This window comes from Glycine max, chromosome 15 (genome assembly GCF_000004515.6).
Source record: "Glycine max cultivar Williams 82 chromosome 15, Glycine_max_v4.0, whole genome shotgun sequence".
Taxonomy (NCBI): Eukaryota; Viridiplantae; Streptophyta; class Magnoliopsida; order Fabales; family Fabaceae; genus Glycine; species Glycine max.
In genome coordinates, this window is record NC_038251.2 from 41,810,577 (window position 1) to 41,828,072 (window position 17,496).

Genomic DNA, 17,496 nt, shown 5'->3' on the forward strand with positions numbered 1-17,496 from the left:
TTATACTCCAATAACAATTTTTTAATTATGTAAATTATATATAAATTTCTTACTATATATGAGGGACATAATTTTCACACAATAATATTTTTTAACATCAATTTTGTATACCTATTTAATTAAGAAAAAAGTATCAAGAAGTGTAAATGTTAATTTATTATTTAAAGTTGTAATAATAGTATAGAGAAAGTTATCTACAAAAGTCACATCATCCTATTTGCAGGAAGAATATGGAGTCAGGCTCGGCAGGTGTTTCTACCCATGTCCTATTTTTATGGCGAAAGGTTCATAGGTCCTATAAATACACTTGTTTTATCTCTTAGAAGAGAGCTGTATACCCTTCCTTATAATCTCCTCGACTAGAATCAAGCTAAAAATTCATGTGCCAAGGTAGTGAGTTGTATTTGTGTATACATGTATTTTTCTCTCTTTATTTCATTTTAATATATATGCACACTAATACAAAAAATCATCTTTAATTATATCTACCTTAATTAATTAAACAAAAACTAGAAATAAAAGAAAGATTAAATATTATATTAATAATATTATAGAATTCAATATATCTTCTTTTGTAAAACCTCTTCTTTAAATCTTGTGTAAAATCAATAGTTGAAAATTAAGAAACTATAAAATAATGTCAACAAATATTTAATTAATAATAAATATTAAACACAATGTGTTAAACCCAATTGAAAAATATAAATATTTTAAAAAATAATAATAATAAGATAAATGAAATTATTTCTTATTTGTATTTATCCTTGTATCAAAATTGAATTAAAGTAAAAAAAAAATGTTAGTATTTGACTATTTAGAAACAAACGATGGAATAAAAAATAACCGTGTATATATAAATGTTTACATGAATTGATCAAATAGTTTTTCTGTTTTAGAAAACTCAAAGTGAGATATGAAAAAACATTCGAATAGTACCTTACAGAGAAAGAATAAAAGGGAGTTTGTTCTTTGCTTCTATGTATTTATAGGTGAGTTGATTAGGAATGTTCATGAGTTGGGTTGGATTGCATTTAGCTAAAAAGATCAAATTGTGCCAATTTTAATTAATAAATTTTTTTTGATACTAATGCAATGTTTTATTTTAAATTATATCGATATAATTTGATTTATCTTCATGATAAAATATTGTGTCACCTTACTTAATCTCTTGTCACTTTAACATGTCAATAACGTGTCACTTTAGCAATAATATGTGACAACAAAGTTAATGTTTGACTTTAGATAGTCAATTAATGGAAGAATCAAAATTGTTTATTTTGAAAAAAATAAGAGGATTACATGTCTTGATTTAGAAATAGAAGAACCAAAATCACGAATTTAAAATTATAGAGTGATCAAAATTACAGTTTAACATTATTAATTAAAATGTTATGATTATGATCAATTACCATAATTAAGCATTTCAAAATTAAATAATCACCTTAATTATCATAAATACGTGTTTTTATGAATAAAATAAAATAAAATAATTTAGTGACATTTATTAGGAGAGAAAATGGATGTGATATTTCACACCACATCTGTTTATGTGGCAAAACCTTTGTTATAAAAATTATGTTTATTACATCTACAGTTATCTTTATTAATATAGTTTATATTTCTTTGGAATTAAAAATAGAAAAAGTAATATTTATATATCAGTTAGAAAAATTCCTAAGATACATTTGCCTAAAATAAATATTTGCTAGAATTTCTAAATTTACTTTAAATTAGAATAAAAATATATGTTATTGTGATTAATTAATTTGAATGAAAATATATAATTATATTATTAATTAAAATGCTCTAATCATGATCGGTTATTGTAATTGAGTATTTCATAATTAAATTACCACCTTATCTACCATAAATATGTATTTTGAATAATTAAAATAAAACAAAATTATTTAGTGGCATTTTAGAGAAAAAGAAATGAATTTGGTATGACCACGTGACATTTGCCTACATGGAAAATCTTCATCTATAATATATTATTAATAATTGATTAATGTTAACAAAATTGTTAGATTTGAAAATAATTTTGGAGATTGATGTTACAATTGATATTAACAAAATATTATCTTGCGTAAATTTCATTAAGAAAGGGAGTTATTTAAACATAAATGTGATAGTGAAATAAATCTAATTGACTTAAAAAGAAAATAAATTATGAATCTTATTATTAAGAAAATATGAGTTAATTATAATATAGTATTGACTAATTATTGTAGGAAGATAGGTCTCATCCAAGCTCAATGATTCAAAATATTTTATGGGATTCTTTTCACAGTATAGGAGAATCTCTTTTCATGCACTGACCTTTTTCTAAGCTAAGACAGAAAGCTCTTTGTCATGTAATGAAGCATATACACTACAAGGATGAAAACACAAACTACATTTGTATTGCTACCGTTAGTAAGGTAATTGTATTTATCTATATGGAAGAATTGATTATTATTCATACTATTATTCGTGTTTATTCACTATATCATAATTGATCTTATAGTTAGGATAATTTGGAAAACATAATAAAGTATTGTCCTAATTATGGTATATAAAAAAATTATACCAGTGATTAAGAATGTCTAAATAATTTAGAAAACTAATGATTATAACAATCACTGAAACAAATCATGACTACTATATTCAAATTAGTGTAAGAAGATTTAGACTTATCCAATGATTCTTACCCTAAAGTACTATATAATCATAATTTTTCTCATTACCTCTTCAAATTGGTGTAAGAGATTTCAAATGTCCAACTTGTCGAGTAGAAATAAAAAGGATCATGTCCCAACAACTTAGTGAAAATGTCTAGGAACTACGTATGAGTGAAAACATAAGAAGAATGAAGATTTCCTTGAATAATTTCATTGTCTCTCATAATGTCATGTGTTTTTTTTTCTCAAAAATCATAATTATATAAGGAACATGTGGTGTTGTATATAAAATTTATAACAACTCATATTGTGTGTTAAGGGATAGAGCACACCTAATTTTTTAAGAGGTAATGGGAAGAGTGAACAACTATATTTTAGTATGGATAGTGTACGTCATATAACTTGGCGATTTAAAAATGGTATTAAACAATATATTTACCCTTACCCAACGATTCCTCATCTTTCTTGTATCTTTGCTACTAGCATCATGGTGCTTGCATCATCTTGAGCAACAACCTTTATTTTCTTACCCCTTTACTTTAATAATGTTGCATTCTATAAGAACCACTATATCAATGATGTACTCTCAAACTACACTCTCATTTTAGCACAAGTTTTAATAAGCTAGATTAGGAAAAAAGGAAACTCATTCTCAAAAGATTTAACATCTCTTGATATAAAATATGTGTTGTTTTAGGTGTACTCCATGAACATGTATTGTTTACTTTGACAAGCAAACTTATTATCCTTCATTCCCTAGTTGACCAGACAAAAATAGTTGTCCATTGATCTCCTTATATGGAGTCGCCCCATTCAATCGCGGCATTAGTGCTCTACTTATTACATATATAGTGCTAAGATTGTAGAAATAGAGAAACAGAAGAAGGAGATGTTGAATTGTGGTTCTTAAAATTTTTCATACTGCTTGCATTAAATACCATATCATCCGATAAAAATGGACTTAACATGACACAACATGAAACAAACAATATAAGGCCTTAATTTTCGCACTCCATATCTTGTGACAATGATCATAAATGCTTTTGTGCAATTAAGTACTATGTAGTTTGCTTTTGGCACACCTAACCTTTTTCATTGAATCATTTCTCTTTCATACTTTTTGAATAATCTTATGATGAATATTCATTTATTCACTACAAGATGGATCAAAACATCAGAGCACCAAGTGTTACATGTAACACCTCTGATCATTGACGTCTCAGAGGCTCATACTCTATGATTCTTCACATTATTACACTTTCTCATCTTTTTTGTTGGTCAAAATCCTCTGTAAGTAGTCTTTTTCGAGATCTTGGTGATCTCCACAACTACTTTTAAGATCAATGACTATCCCCACAAATCAACACGAGACTTTTTAGCATCTTTTGTCCTCACTCTCATGCGTCTTGTGAAACTTTCCAAAAGGTCATCCATCCTGTAACTACTCCAAGCCAAACACACAAAATTTTAGAATTTATAAGTGATAGGCTATCAAAAAGTAGATGTATCTTGTTGGTATAGGTAATGTCAATTAATTTTATTAATTTATCCTCAATTGTACATTCACATACTTGTACAACCTCTAGATTCATTTCATTTCGATGTGATTCTCCTGGGATGTTATATTACATCCTTACAAACCTAACACTTGACCAATATCATATTTTAGTACAGACAAAACTAGTCAGACGCTCTTTGTATGAAAACATTAAGATATTATTGTAAAAACATAATATTCTATTTGCATAAATAAAAAAATTTGAATCCTAATTTGCCTTATGACTTAACAAAGATGAATTCACCTAAGAAGGAGATTGGAATGTTGACTTGAAATATTAGTCCACAAGAAACATTGAGGATATGTCTATGTTTTCTTTCAACCAAACCATTTTGTTAGGGGTTCATGTACATGATGTTTGAAAACATAATTTCACGCTCAAGTAGTTGTATTTTTAAACATGTGAATTCTTTTCTGATATCACTGAAAATTTTCATTTACTTATCATATTGTGGTTCTATTAAAGCAATGGAATTCAACAAAACTTATGATAACTTTCTTTTATCAAGCAATAAGTAGGTCCAAATTACTTGAGAAAAATCATCTACTATAATTAAGAAATAATAAGCATCACAAGAGAATGGAGTTTTATAAGATCCTTACAAATCATTATGAATCAATTCAAAGCTATTGACAATATAATTTCTCAAGGGAAACTTGTCACTATTTTTCTTTTCCCTTTTGACACATATCACATGATTATTTTCAAGAACATTATTTTTACTACTAACATTTAAGATTAACTAAAAAAACTTCAAACAAGGATGTCTAGTGCGTTGATTCTAAATATCAAACAAAGACGATGCACCAACTTTATATGCTTTCTCATGCCAAAGTCGTCTAAAACAATAAAGCCCATATCTCCATTCCCAAACTCCAATTAGCATCCTCAAGGTGAAATCATGAATAAAATGGAGAGAGTTTATGAAATAAATTATACATCTATCAATTAGAACTTTGAGATTGAGTTTCAATTCATTCTAAGCATGTGTACAACATACTACATAACCATCTTTCAATAATTACAATGCCTTCCTTATTTGTCACAACTTCTCTCCATTTGGCAATCACACATGGATCCTTAAATAGCTTTTAGCATAAGCATTAAATTTGCAATCATGTGAGTTGGTGCTTTTGTCCCAAAAACCAACATTGTTTCTTTACCTATCATTATTTCAACACTTTTGCAATTGTTCAACATATCTACAAAAATTTATCATTGCTTATTGCGCAAGTCTGTGAGTCCTCCTTGCATTGATTGTTGAGGCAATTGTCAATCATGTGATTTGGTGCCTTTGTCCCAAAAACCAATATTATTTCTTTACCTATCATTCTTTCAACACTTTTGCAATTGTTCAACATATCTACAAAAATTTATCATTGCTTATTGCACAAGTCTGTGAGTCCTCCTTGCATCGATTGTTGAGGCAATTGTCCCTCCAATGAAATTTTGGATAGCATACTCATGAATAGTCATCCCTCCATCATGTAGGTAGCCAGGTAGGTTATGTTGGATTTAACCTGTTTCTTATGACTCAGCTCGGTTATTGAACTTATTAGGTGGTTGCATCCATTGAGTTGTTGTTTGAACTTAAATTATATGGAGATGACATTTTCTTCATTGTGTCTAATTATTCTAATTCACACTTTTTTTTTCTTTTTTTTTCCATCTTTGATCCTTTTTTTTTAAAAAAAATTAGCACTTATTCTTGGTCAAAGATTGGATGGATATAGTACCACATTGAAATGGAAGAAATGATTATTTTCAAATTGATATTCACAAATTTATATACATCATTTATCTATAAGTAAAGCCTAGGAAAACAAGGAAATAATGAATCCTAATTCATGTCATAATTAAGGTAACTAATAATGTCTAAATAATTATGTGATTATGGTAATTAGAAAAACCTAAATCATATTCCTAATTAAAGTAACTAAGAAAGATAATAATTACAATAAATCATGGAATAGTGATATGATTAATGATCTTAACATTAATAAAAACACAATCAAATTGAATTAAGATAGAATTAGAATTTTCTTTATTAGTGTTAGCATTTGCATATTAGTCTTATATCATGTTATGAATCATTGGCTTTTAAAGCTCATATTATTAAGTTAATACAAAAATAATTATAAGTTCAAGTCTATACTTAATCATAGAATACATTTGCACATTAGATGATATGTACATATCATAATTCAACCATTTTAACACAAAAATGTAACTAAGGAACATAGACATATCTCCTACTTGTCCAAAGTGATAAAGATGGGAAAAAAAATCTCCCTTGATTTCTTCTTATCTCAAGATTTTATTTGTCTTACTTATTTCAATTTTATAATGTATAATTGTCTTAGTCTTGACTGTAATGTAGTTGAATTAGATTTAATATAATCAAAATATTTCAAAAAGCACCAGAATGCAAAATTATCTCTCATAGCATTATGTTTAATTTCTTAGTAATTTGAATAAAGACAATCAAAATACCAAATTGACAAGCCCTCTAAAATAGGTATTAAACATGGTTTGTTGTTGGTTGGAGAACCCCAATTCCCAAGCATTTAAGCGTCACATTTCAAGAATCAAAGACGATCTCTGGGTGGCTGAGGATGGAATGAAAATGCAGGTTCTACATCAATTTTTTCTTTTCTCTTTCAACAATATGTTATCAAGTTTTATAGGAAAAATAAATTATTTTTTTTCTACAAAATTTGACAAATGCATGAACATTAACTTTAATTTAGATCTCTGATTAAAAATTAAGCTGCAAATTCTAATGAATGCAATTCAATGTCAGTCATATGGTGGTTCTCAATTATGGGACACGGTTCTTTCTATTCAAGCAATCTTAGCTACTAATCTTAAGGATGAATATGGTTCCATGCTTAAGAAAGCAAATAATTTCATAAAATTCTCACAGGTATTGTATATTGATATAAAGTTGTAGAAAAAACTAAGATTATGAAATATTGATTATGATAAATGCAACGGCTGCATTTGAAGATTACAACAAATAGTTCTGGTACTCCAAGTGACTGGTATCGCCACATTTCTAAAGGTGGTTGAACTTTCTCAACTACAGACAATGGTTGGCCAGTGTCAGATTGCACTAGAGAAGCCTTAAAGGTGATCATGAATGAGTTGGTTATTAATTTCAATAAGAGCTTGATTTGTTAAACATTAGTGCCACTTCAATTAGGAAAAACATAGCCCTGGGAATGAAGTTCTCCATGATCTAAAGAACCATATACTTTACTATTTTGACTGAAGCTGAAGGTGACCTATAATTTTGGAAAGCAAATAATGTTCTTAGACTTGCAGAGAATTTTTCATTTGAAGCATAATAATAGTGATTTGTATGCTTAAATAAAATTAATTAGATGATGGTTGAACTTTCAAATTATATTCAAACTTGAGTTAATAGATTCTTACATAATTTTTTTAATACAAAGTTAATCATATTATTTAAATTGTTCATATCTTTTTCAGGAAACCATTTTATTATCAAAGGCATCATTTGATATTGTTGATAGAGGAATGGATGTAGAACAACTATTGTTAGAACAAAGGAGAAAATGGGTGAAAGTTTGAAAAAAAAAGGCTTCAAGTCCCACATCGCTCAGGATAAACACTTGAATAGTGTTTCACTCCCTATATATAGAGAGTCCTTTTCTTCATTTTTCCTTGTCCCAGTTGAGAAGCATTTCCTCAACTTTTCTTTCTCCCTCCCATATTTCAGCCGATGCATTTCCGGCAAACTTCTCCCTTTTTCTTCCTGTCGCTCTAAAATTTTGGTTGGCCATAAGAGTGACTTTTTAAGTCATATTTCCGGTTTTTAAGTCATATTTTCGGTTGGCTATAATAGTGACTTTTCAAGTCATATTTTCAGGTGGCTTTAGAGTGACTATTCAAGTCATACAAGAGGTGTAATTCTAGAAAGGTTCCCTCAGTGCAGTGGGAATCTTATACAGTGATCTGAATTGTTTTATCCTGTGGACTTCATGGTTGATAGTCTGCTTGCACAATTTTTGACAGTGCCACGAAACGTCTTAAAGAAAGCAACATTGTCCGCGACTCAGCCATTAATTTTTTCTGTTTGCCATAAATTATTGTTACAACAATTTTAAGACGGTTTTGGTTCTGCTATGGCTACTGTAGATATTACTAGCTCGAACAGAAATGACCTCAACAAACCTTTAAGGTTTGAAGGGAATCATTTCAAACATTGGCAACAAAAGATGATGTTTTCTTTAAGTATGAGAAAAGTTGCCTACGTTTTGAACACTGATATTTTGGTGGTACCTGAGGATGCTGAGAAGGAAGTGAAGGATAAAATGACTATGGAATTAGCTCTCTGGAATGAAAATGATTACCTATGCAAGAATTTCATTCTGAATGGGTTAGCTGATAATCTCTATGATTATTATAGCCCATATAAGTCTGCCTAATTAGTTTGGCTAGCTCTGGAAAAGAAGTATGATACTGAGGAAGCTGGGACTAAAAAGTATGTTGTTAGCCGCTACCTCAAGTATCAAATGACTGATAATAAATCAATAGAGTCTCAATCCCATGAGATACAGAAAATTGCTCATGATATCATATCAGAGGGTATGGCATTGGATGAGCAATTTCAGGTTGCTGTCATCATAGACAAGCTGCCTCCTGGCTGGCAGGATTTCAAAAACCTTCTCAGACACATGACCAAAGAATTCTCTTTGGAGTCTCTGATCAGACGTCTGCGCATTGAGGAAGAGGCATGCAGACAAGATCAGAAAAATGAAGTGTTGGTTGTGTCTCACAACAACACTAAAAGGAAGAACACAGGTGCAGTTCTGAAGCCTATTGGCAAAAACTTTAAGAATCAGAACCGCAATGTGAACAATACCTCAAACCGCAACAAGAACCCCTCAAGGGTCCAACATGCTAGACAACATCCACCTGCCAAGAATAATCCCGGTGAGCCATTCCTCTGCTACAATTGTGGCAAACCGGGACATATGGCATGTAAATGCAGAAATCCTTCAATGACAGGTGCTCCCCAGGCTAACATGACTCAAGAGGCATACATAGCTGTGATAACTGAGATCAATATGATTGGAGGATCAGATGGATGGTGGGTAGACACTAGTGCCTCCCGCCATGTCTGCTATGATCGTGCTATGTTTAAAACATACACGAATATTGAAAATAAGAAAGTGTTGCAGGGTGATTCCCACACCACTACTGTTGCTGGAACTGGAGATGTTGAACTGAAGTTTACCTCTGGAAAGACTTTGATCCTTAAAGATGTGATGCATACCCCAGAGATGAGAAATAATCTGATTTCTGGTTTTCTTTTAAACAAGGCTGGGTTTACTCAGACCATAGGTGCAGATTTATTTACTTTGACCAAGAATGGGGTATTTGTAGGGAAAGGGTACGCCACTGATGGCATGTTCAAATTGAATCTTGATATTAGTAAAGTTTCTCCTTCTGCTTACATGTTGTGTGATTTTAATATCTGGCATTCTAGACTTTGTCATATAAATAGTCGTTGCATATCTAACATGAGTAACTTAGGTTTCATCCCAAAGCTATCTTCAAACCACTTTGAAAAATGTGTTTTTTCAGTCAATCTAAAATAACTAAGAAATCACATAAATCACTAGTTAAAGAATCTGAGCCATTGGATTTAATACATTCTGATATATGTGAATTTGATGGAACGTTGACCAGAAATGGAAAATGATATTTTATCACTTTTATTGATGACTGCTCTGATTATACATATGTATATCTTATGAAAAATAAAAGTGAAGCGCTTGACATGTTTAAGTTATTTGTAACAGAAATTGAAAATCAATTCAATAAGAAAATTAAGAAACTTCGAAGTGATAGAGGCACAGAGTATGATTCCAGTTTGTTTAATGAGTTTTATAATTTGCATGGAATCATACATGAGACGACTGCTCCATATTCACCTTAAATGAACGGTAAAGCGGAAAGAAAGAACAAAACTTTTACAGAATTAGTTGTAGCTACCATGTTGAGTTCTAGTGCAACATCTTTTTGGTGGGGCGAAATTTTATTAACTGTTTGTTATGTGCTAAATAGAAACCCCAAATCAAAAATCAAGACATCTCCCTATGAGATATTAAAGAAAAGACAACCAAATTTGTCCTATTTGAGAACTTGGGGATGTCTGGCCTATGTAAGGATCCCAGACCCCAAGAGGGTTAAACTTGCAAGTAGAGCCTATGAATGTGTGTTCATTGGTTATGCTATTAATAGCAAAGCGTATAGGTTTTATGACCTAAACGCAAAAGTGATCATAGAGTCAAATGATGCTGATTTTTATGAAAATAAATTTCCTTTTAAATTAAGGAATAGTGGGGGTACTTCATCCAATCATCTTCCTGCTATTAGTAGTGAAAATCTTGCACAACCAGAACCAGATATAGAGCCTCGAAGAGGTAAGAGAGAAAGAATTGCTAAAGATTATGGGCCCGATTATATGGCCTATACATTAGAGGAGGATCCATCAAACCTCCAAGAAGCTTTGTCTTCTTTGGATGCTGACTTGTGGCAAGAAGCCATTAATGATGAGATGGATTCTTTAGAATCTAACAAGACCTGGCATTTAGTAGACTTGCCTCCTGGTTGCAAACCAATTGGTTGTAAATGGATCTTGAAAAAAAAACAAAAACCTGATGGTACTGTGGATAAATACAAGGCTCGCCTTGTAGCCAAGGGTTTTAGGCAAAGAGAGAATGTGGATTTCTTTGACACCTTTTCACCAGTCACTAGAATAACATCTATTCGGGTGTTAATATCTCTTACTGCTATTCACAGTCTAGTGGTACACCAAATGGATGTTAAAACTGCTTTTTTAAATGGTGAATTGGAAGAGGAAATCTATATGGAGCAACTTGAAGGGTTTGTGATTCATGGACAAGAATATAAAGTCTGCAAGTTATATAAATCTTTGTATGGTCTAAAACAAGCACCTAAGCAGTGGCATGAAAAGTTTGATAACTTAATAGTCTCGAATGGGTTTAAGGTGAATGAAAGTGACAAATGCATTTACTACAAATCTGTAAATAATATTTGCACTATCATATGTGTATATGTCAATGACCTTCTCATATTTGGTTCAAATATTCATGTAGTGAACGATGTGAAATCATTGTTGTGTAACAACTTTGATATGAAAGACCTTGAAGAAGCAAGTGTAATCCTTGGTATTAAGATTACTAGGTCAAAAGAGGGAATTTCTCTGGATCAATCTCACTACATTGAGAAGATCTTAAAGAAATAGGACTACTTTGACTGTAAACCTGCTAGTAATCTATATGATCCAAGTGTAAAACTGTTTAAGAACACTGGTGAAGGTATACGACAAATTGAGTATGCAAGTATCATTGGCAGCCTTAGGTATGCCACTGGTTGTACTAGACCCGACATAGCCTATGTTGTGGGATTATTATGCAGGTTTACCAATAGACCTAGTATGGAGCACTGGTATGCTATTGAAAGGGTAATGAGGTACCTTAAAAGAACCATAAACCTTGGATTACATTATAAAAGGTTTCTCGCTGTACTTGAAGGATACAACGATGCAGATTAGAACACTCTTTCAAATGATTCCAAAGCAACCAGCGGCTATATATTTAGCATAGCTGGTGGGGCTGTTTCTTGGAAGTCAAAGAAACAGACTATCTTAGCTCAGTCCACTATGGAATCTAAGATGATAGCACTAGCAACTGCTAGTGAGGAAGCAAGTTGGCTGAGAAGCTTACTTGCAGAGATTCCATTATGGGAAAGACCGATACCAGTTGTGTTGATCCATTGCGATAGTACCACAGCTATTGCAAAAATTGAGAACCATTATTACAATGGCAAGAAACGACAGATACGTCGTAAGCACAACACTGTTAGAGAATTACTCTCAACAGGAGCTGTTAGAGTGGATCACGTACGCACTGATGATAATTTAGCAGATCCTTTGATGAAAGGATTAGCTAGAGAGAAAGTCCAAAACACTTCTAAAAGAATGGGACTATTGCCCTTACTGCGATGATCATTCATGATGGTAACCCGACCTAAATGACTGGAGATCCCAAGAACTAGGTTCAATGGGTAATAACAAGTTATGAAGTGATATGAGATGAACATGCTATTATAAGTGAAAACAACATGATTCCTGAAGTAACAAGAGGATGAGTTATGGAAAAAAAATTCATGATTCTTAATGAGATCTATACTCTATGTTGAGTGGAGTACCTAGGCTACAAGAGTACTCTTGATAGACTCACCTATGTGAATGTTGAAGTGGGGGCCGCTTCATATGAAATTTTAGGCAAAAATTTCTAGAGCGTTCACTATACCGGGATAGACGTGCATGGCCTTTAACGCACGAGCTTTATAAAATACACCTATGAAAATGTTGTGTGTGGCTTGATGTTGGAGATAGAGTTCAAGACTTCGAGTCACTCTAGTAAAATCTAAATCTTACACAATATGCAAAGGTTCAAGTTGTATGACACCTTTGTTTATGCATAATTTTATGAAATCCTCGAAAATCTTCTTTTCAAATTTCAAGTGGGGGATTGTTAGAACAAAGGAGAAAATGAGTGAAAGTTTGAAAGAAAAAAAGGCTTCAAGTCCCACATCGCTCAAGATAAACACTTGAATAGTGTTTCACTCCTTATATATAGAGAGCCATTTTCTTCATTTTCCTTGTCCCAGTTGAGAAGCATTTCCTCAACTTTTCTTTCTCCCTCCCATATTTCAGCCGATGCATTTCCGGCAAACTTCTCCTTCTTTCTTTCTGTCGCTCTAAAATTTCGGTTGGCTATAATAGTGACTTTTCAAGTCATATTTTCGGTTGACTATAAGAGTGACTTTTTAAGTCATATTTTCAGTTGGCTATAATAGTGACTTTTCAAGTCATATTTTCGGGTGGCTTTAGAGTGACTTTTCAAGTCATACAAGAGGGTGTAATTCTAGAAAGGTTTCCTTAGTGCAGTGGAAATCTTATACAATGATCTGGGCTGTTTCATCCTGGGGACTTCGTGATTGATAGTCAGCTTGCACAATTTTTGGCAATGCCACGAAACGTCTTAAAGAAAGCGACATTGTCCGCGACTCAGCCAGTAATTTTTTCAGTTTGCCATAAATTATTGTTACAACAACTATATAATGGTGTTAATTGGATTTTATCCATACAGGTACAGTGTGAAGTTGATTGGTTGCAAGTCTCTAACAAATTCAAAATATTAAGATTGTGGCATGTTATAAAATCATAAAAAATCTACAATGAAAGCATCAAAGTCACCACACAATTTTTCCATTCTTTCTCTTTCTTGATTTAATATATTTAGAGGAAATTTGGAAGGGAGAAGAGAATTTTAGGTCACAAGTTAGTGAAAAATGAAAGGTAAGATTTAATAAGTGAGAGCTTGAGATGTGAGATTTTAAATGTGACTCATAATAGATTATGGAGTTCAAATATAAAATAAGTTCATGCCTTAACAATTTGCATTTGTAGAGAATTGCAATTGCTACCACAATTTAAAATTATAAATTTAGAACTTTAACATCGTAGCTTAGCCAATTTTTTTTCTCCATTATATTACAGAATAAAAATGGCGGATTCAGAGGCTTTGAACTTACAAGATCTTATGCATGGATGGAGGTGAAACTTACTTTATCTTAAATGAGAAAGGTAAATTCAGTTTTTTAATACTCTTTGTTTCTTCCACAGAAATTAAATCCAATTGAAACATTTGAAGATGTCATGATCGATCACTAGTATGTCTAGCATATATAATTTTCGTACCGTTTATATTATGAGAATATGGTTGTTTTGAACTATGATAATAAATAAGCCCGTAACTTTTTATAGGTTTGTAGAATGTACTACATCAACCATTGGAGGTCTTGCCTTATTCACACAATGATATCCTGAGCACAAAAAGAAAGAAATAGAAATTTGTATAGCTAAGGCAGCAAACTATATCAAAAGCATGCAGTTAGCTGATGGCTCATGGTTTGCTCAATTTGTCCACAAACTCACTTCTTTAATGCATGTCATCCTTGCAAAGTTCAAGAATCTAGGCAATACAACAAATTTCCAAGTAGAAAATATCATCCAAAAGAGAGGTTCATTGGTTTAATTGTGTTAGATAAATTTAAAGGAAAAACATTTTGAATGACCAAAATAATGATACAGAATGCCTAATAGATAAAAGCATTGAAAATTAACTCTAATATTTTTTTCTTGCAAACTTCTTAACACTTTTTTTTTATCGACAAATATTAATTATGTTAGAAATGTCAGTGGAAGAGATTCACTACTAAAAAAAAAGCTTTCTACATCGCCCAATTAACATCGGTTATAGTTAAAACCGATGTTAACGAAAGCGCGGTGACATTTTTGTAATTAAATGGAGTTACTTAACATCAGTTTTAGCAAAACCGATGTTAACTACTTCATGTTAACATCGGTTATTTAAAAAAACTGATGTTAACATGATGTTAAGATGAATATGGTAACATCGGTTTGGGCAAAACCGATGTTAACTTCATAGAGTTAACATCGGTTTTGAGGGAGCCGATGTTAAGGAGTTGATTTTAACATCGGTTTGTTAAAAAACCGATGTAATGTATTTGATGTTAACATCGGTTTTTACAAAACCGATGTTAAGTACATTTAGTTAACATCGGTTATCCATAAAAAACCGATGTTGTTGTGTTTATAAGTTTAAAAAAATAGAGATTTCAGAAGCCGTGCGCGTTCGAAAACCTTGCCCTACCTCTTCTCTTTCTCCTCCCGCCTAAAATCGCTGTTCTCTTTCTCCTCTCGCCCAAAATCTGCCGGAAACCGCTCCGTCGACACCCACATTGTCGTTGGTCGAACCCACAGAACCCCCTACACTGCCGGAAAACCCACATTGTCCTCGCTGGAACCCACAGAACCCCCTACGCTGCCGGAAAACCCATATTGTCATCGCTCGAACCCCATAGAACCCACATTGTCCTGGGTCGAAGAAAACCCTAGATACAGAGTTGCTACTAGGGTGCTGAAACAGTCGTCGGTGCTCAAAGGTCAAAGCTTTCTCCGCGAGGTACGTAGGTGAAATTCGTGTATGCTAAGTTTCATTGTGAGTGGTTTGACCCGAATTGGGAGTGGCATCAGATAACATTTTGTTTGCGATTGTACAGGCTCCGCTGACGTGCGTGTGTTGCTGGGTTCTCTTCATCAAGGTAACACTAACTTCTATACTTCATTTGACCTATTTTATTTTTTCTGGGTAGTAATAAGTAATGTTGCATGATTTTTAGTAAGGTGTTATTCTGTTTGCACTATAACAGAGAATCAACCATGATTTCTGTAGATGGATCCACAGGGTTATTGAAATTGCCTGCAATTGCTTTAACATTTTATTGTCCAACAGAGGGGGCTTCACTATTGTTGTTTTAACATATTTTTTGTTTCTTGAGCAAGTAATGCTTAAGTATAGATAATGTTTTTACCCAAGTGGATTTAAGGAACTGGGTTGCTTGCTCTCTTTTCTATTTTATTCGCTTAATTGTTGAATGCTTCCAGACTATTTATAAACTATTCACTTGCCTCGTATTGGCAGTTTCTACTCATATCCTGTTATTGCAAATTATGCTTGTAACTGTTTTAAATAGTTAACTATTGATATTAAAATAGGTTATTGCATTTAGTTATGTTACAATGTGGGATTAAAATAGGTAACTGTTGATAGTTGTTTTGGACTATAAAAATAGGTAACTATTGATATTAAAAACAGTTACCTATTCAAAGTAATTGGGTTCGTCAGTTCTCATATTCTTGTATTGCATTTAGTTATTATGCTTGTAACTGTTTTACAATAACATATCCTGAAGTGAACTGCTTATCTGAAAATGATGAAGGGTTTCAGCCTTTATAATGTTAGGATTTTCCACCCAGGTGTCACAAATCTGCAACCCCCTCAAAGCATTTCTCCTCGTCCTCAAATTAATAACTCTATGAAAATAGGATGTGACTGTCCCCCTCTTTGATTCATCTGCATCTTGATTTCTGCTTATGTTGTTTTTATTCAATAATCTATTGCCATTTGCCTGTTATATCTGGCTATAGAAAATAAATCTTGGGTTATTAGATGAGGGTTATTCTGGGAGGGTGAGACATGATAAATTATACTAGGCTCTTGCAATAATTGACTTCTATGCTGCTACTACCATTTAGATTGTTTAAATGGATGTGTGGCTTGATATTGTATTAACTGACCTTTATGTTATATAGATCTTGAGGCTTGCTAGGGATCTTGGAGATTTTCTACTTGTTGGAATACACAGAGATCAGACAGTCAGGTTGGCAACCTTTATATCTCTGCCTCCCTACTGTATTTACTTTTTTATTTTTTTTTTGTACTTTCTTTTTGGAAGGCATAATTTTTTTTTTATCAGCAAAGATAATTATATTCATATATATAAAAAGTACCAGAGGTACTTGAAATACATGTAGTTGGATGGCCATAATTTGGTTCCAAGTCAGACTAAAATAGAGTTGTTCTGCCGTTGTTCATTATGAAACAATGGCCTCCTCCATGACAAGTTCCACTCCCATTCATTATCCTTGAAGCCTCCCATCTGCTGGATTGAGTTGTTCTGCTGTTGAGAGATTACAAACAGCCTGGGATACTTTGTGATTAATGAGACCTCACCTTGTATCCACTCATCTTCCCAGAATTTGAACCTGTCCCCTCTCCCCACCTTCCATGAGATCCCTTTTTTGATCTTCTCACCCTGTTGTGTATTCTGAAAAATTATCTTTAGATCCCTCCACTACAAAGAGTCCTTATTACTGCATAATGTATAATATATTATTGAGATAAACAAAAACAGTACAAGTGGTACTGAATGAAAAGATAATAAAAGCATCTCTGGTGCTGCCTCCATTTACCCAGCAAAGCTTCATTAAATTTAGATATTTCTTTAATCCCCAAACCACCTTCCTCCTTAGGTAAGCAAATAGCTTCCCATTTTACCCAGGGAATTTTCTTTAAGGTGCAGTAACCAGTGGTAGGCTAGGATCATCCCTGTCACTTTGAACCAAGTCCTAGAGGAAAGCAAAATATTGCATACATCAATCTGAGAATTTTTCAAGGCATAATAACCTTTTGTGCAAATTCAGTTACCAGTTGGAATTTATCAAGTCTAATTTACCATTTTATTCGCAAACATTTAATGACCGTAGATAATGACAGACCCAAAAA

At 32.4% G+C, this 17,496-nt stretch overlaps 1 pseudogene; it reads left to right on the top strand.

Annotated features, from left to right (window-relative positions):
* LOC100782133 (cycloartenol synthase-like) overlaps nt 1–17,496 on the top strand; it is a 47,325-nt pseudogene that overhangs the window by 16,757 nt on the left and 13,072 nt on the right.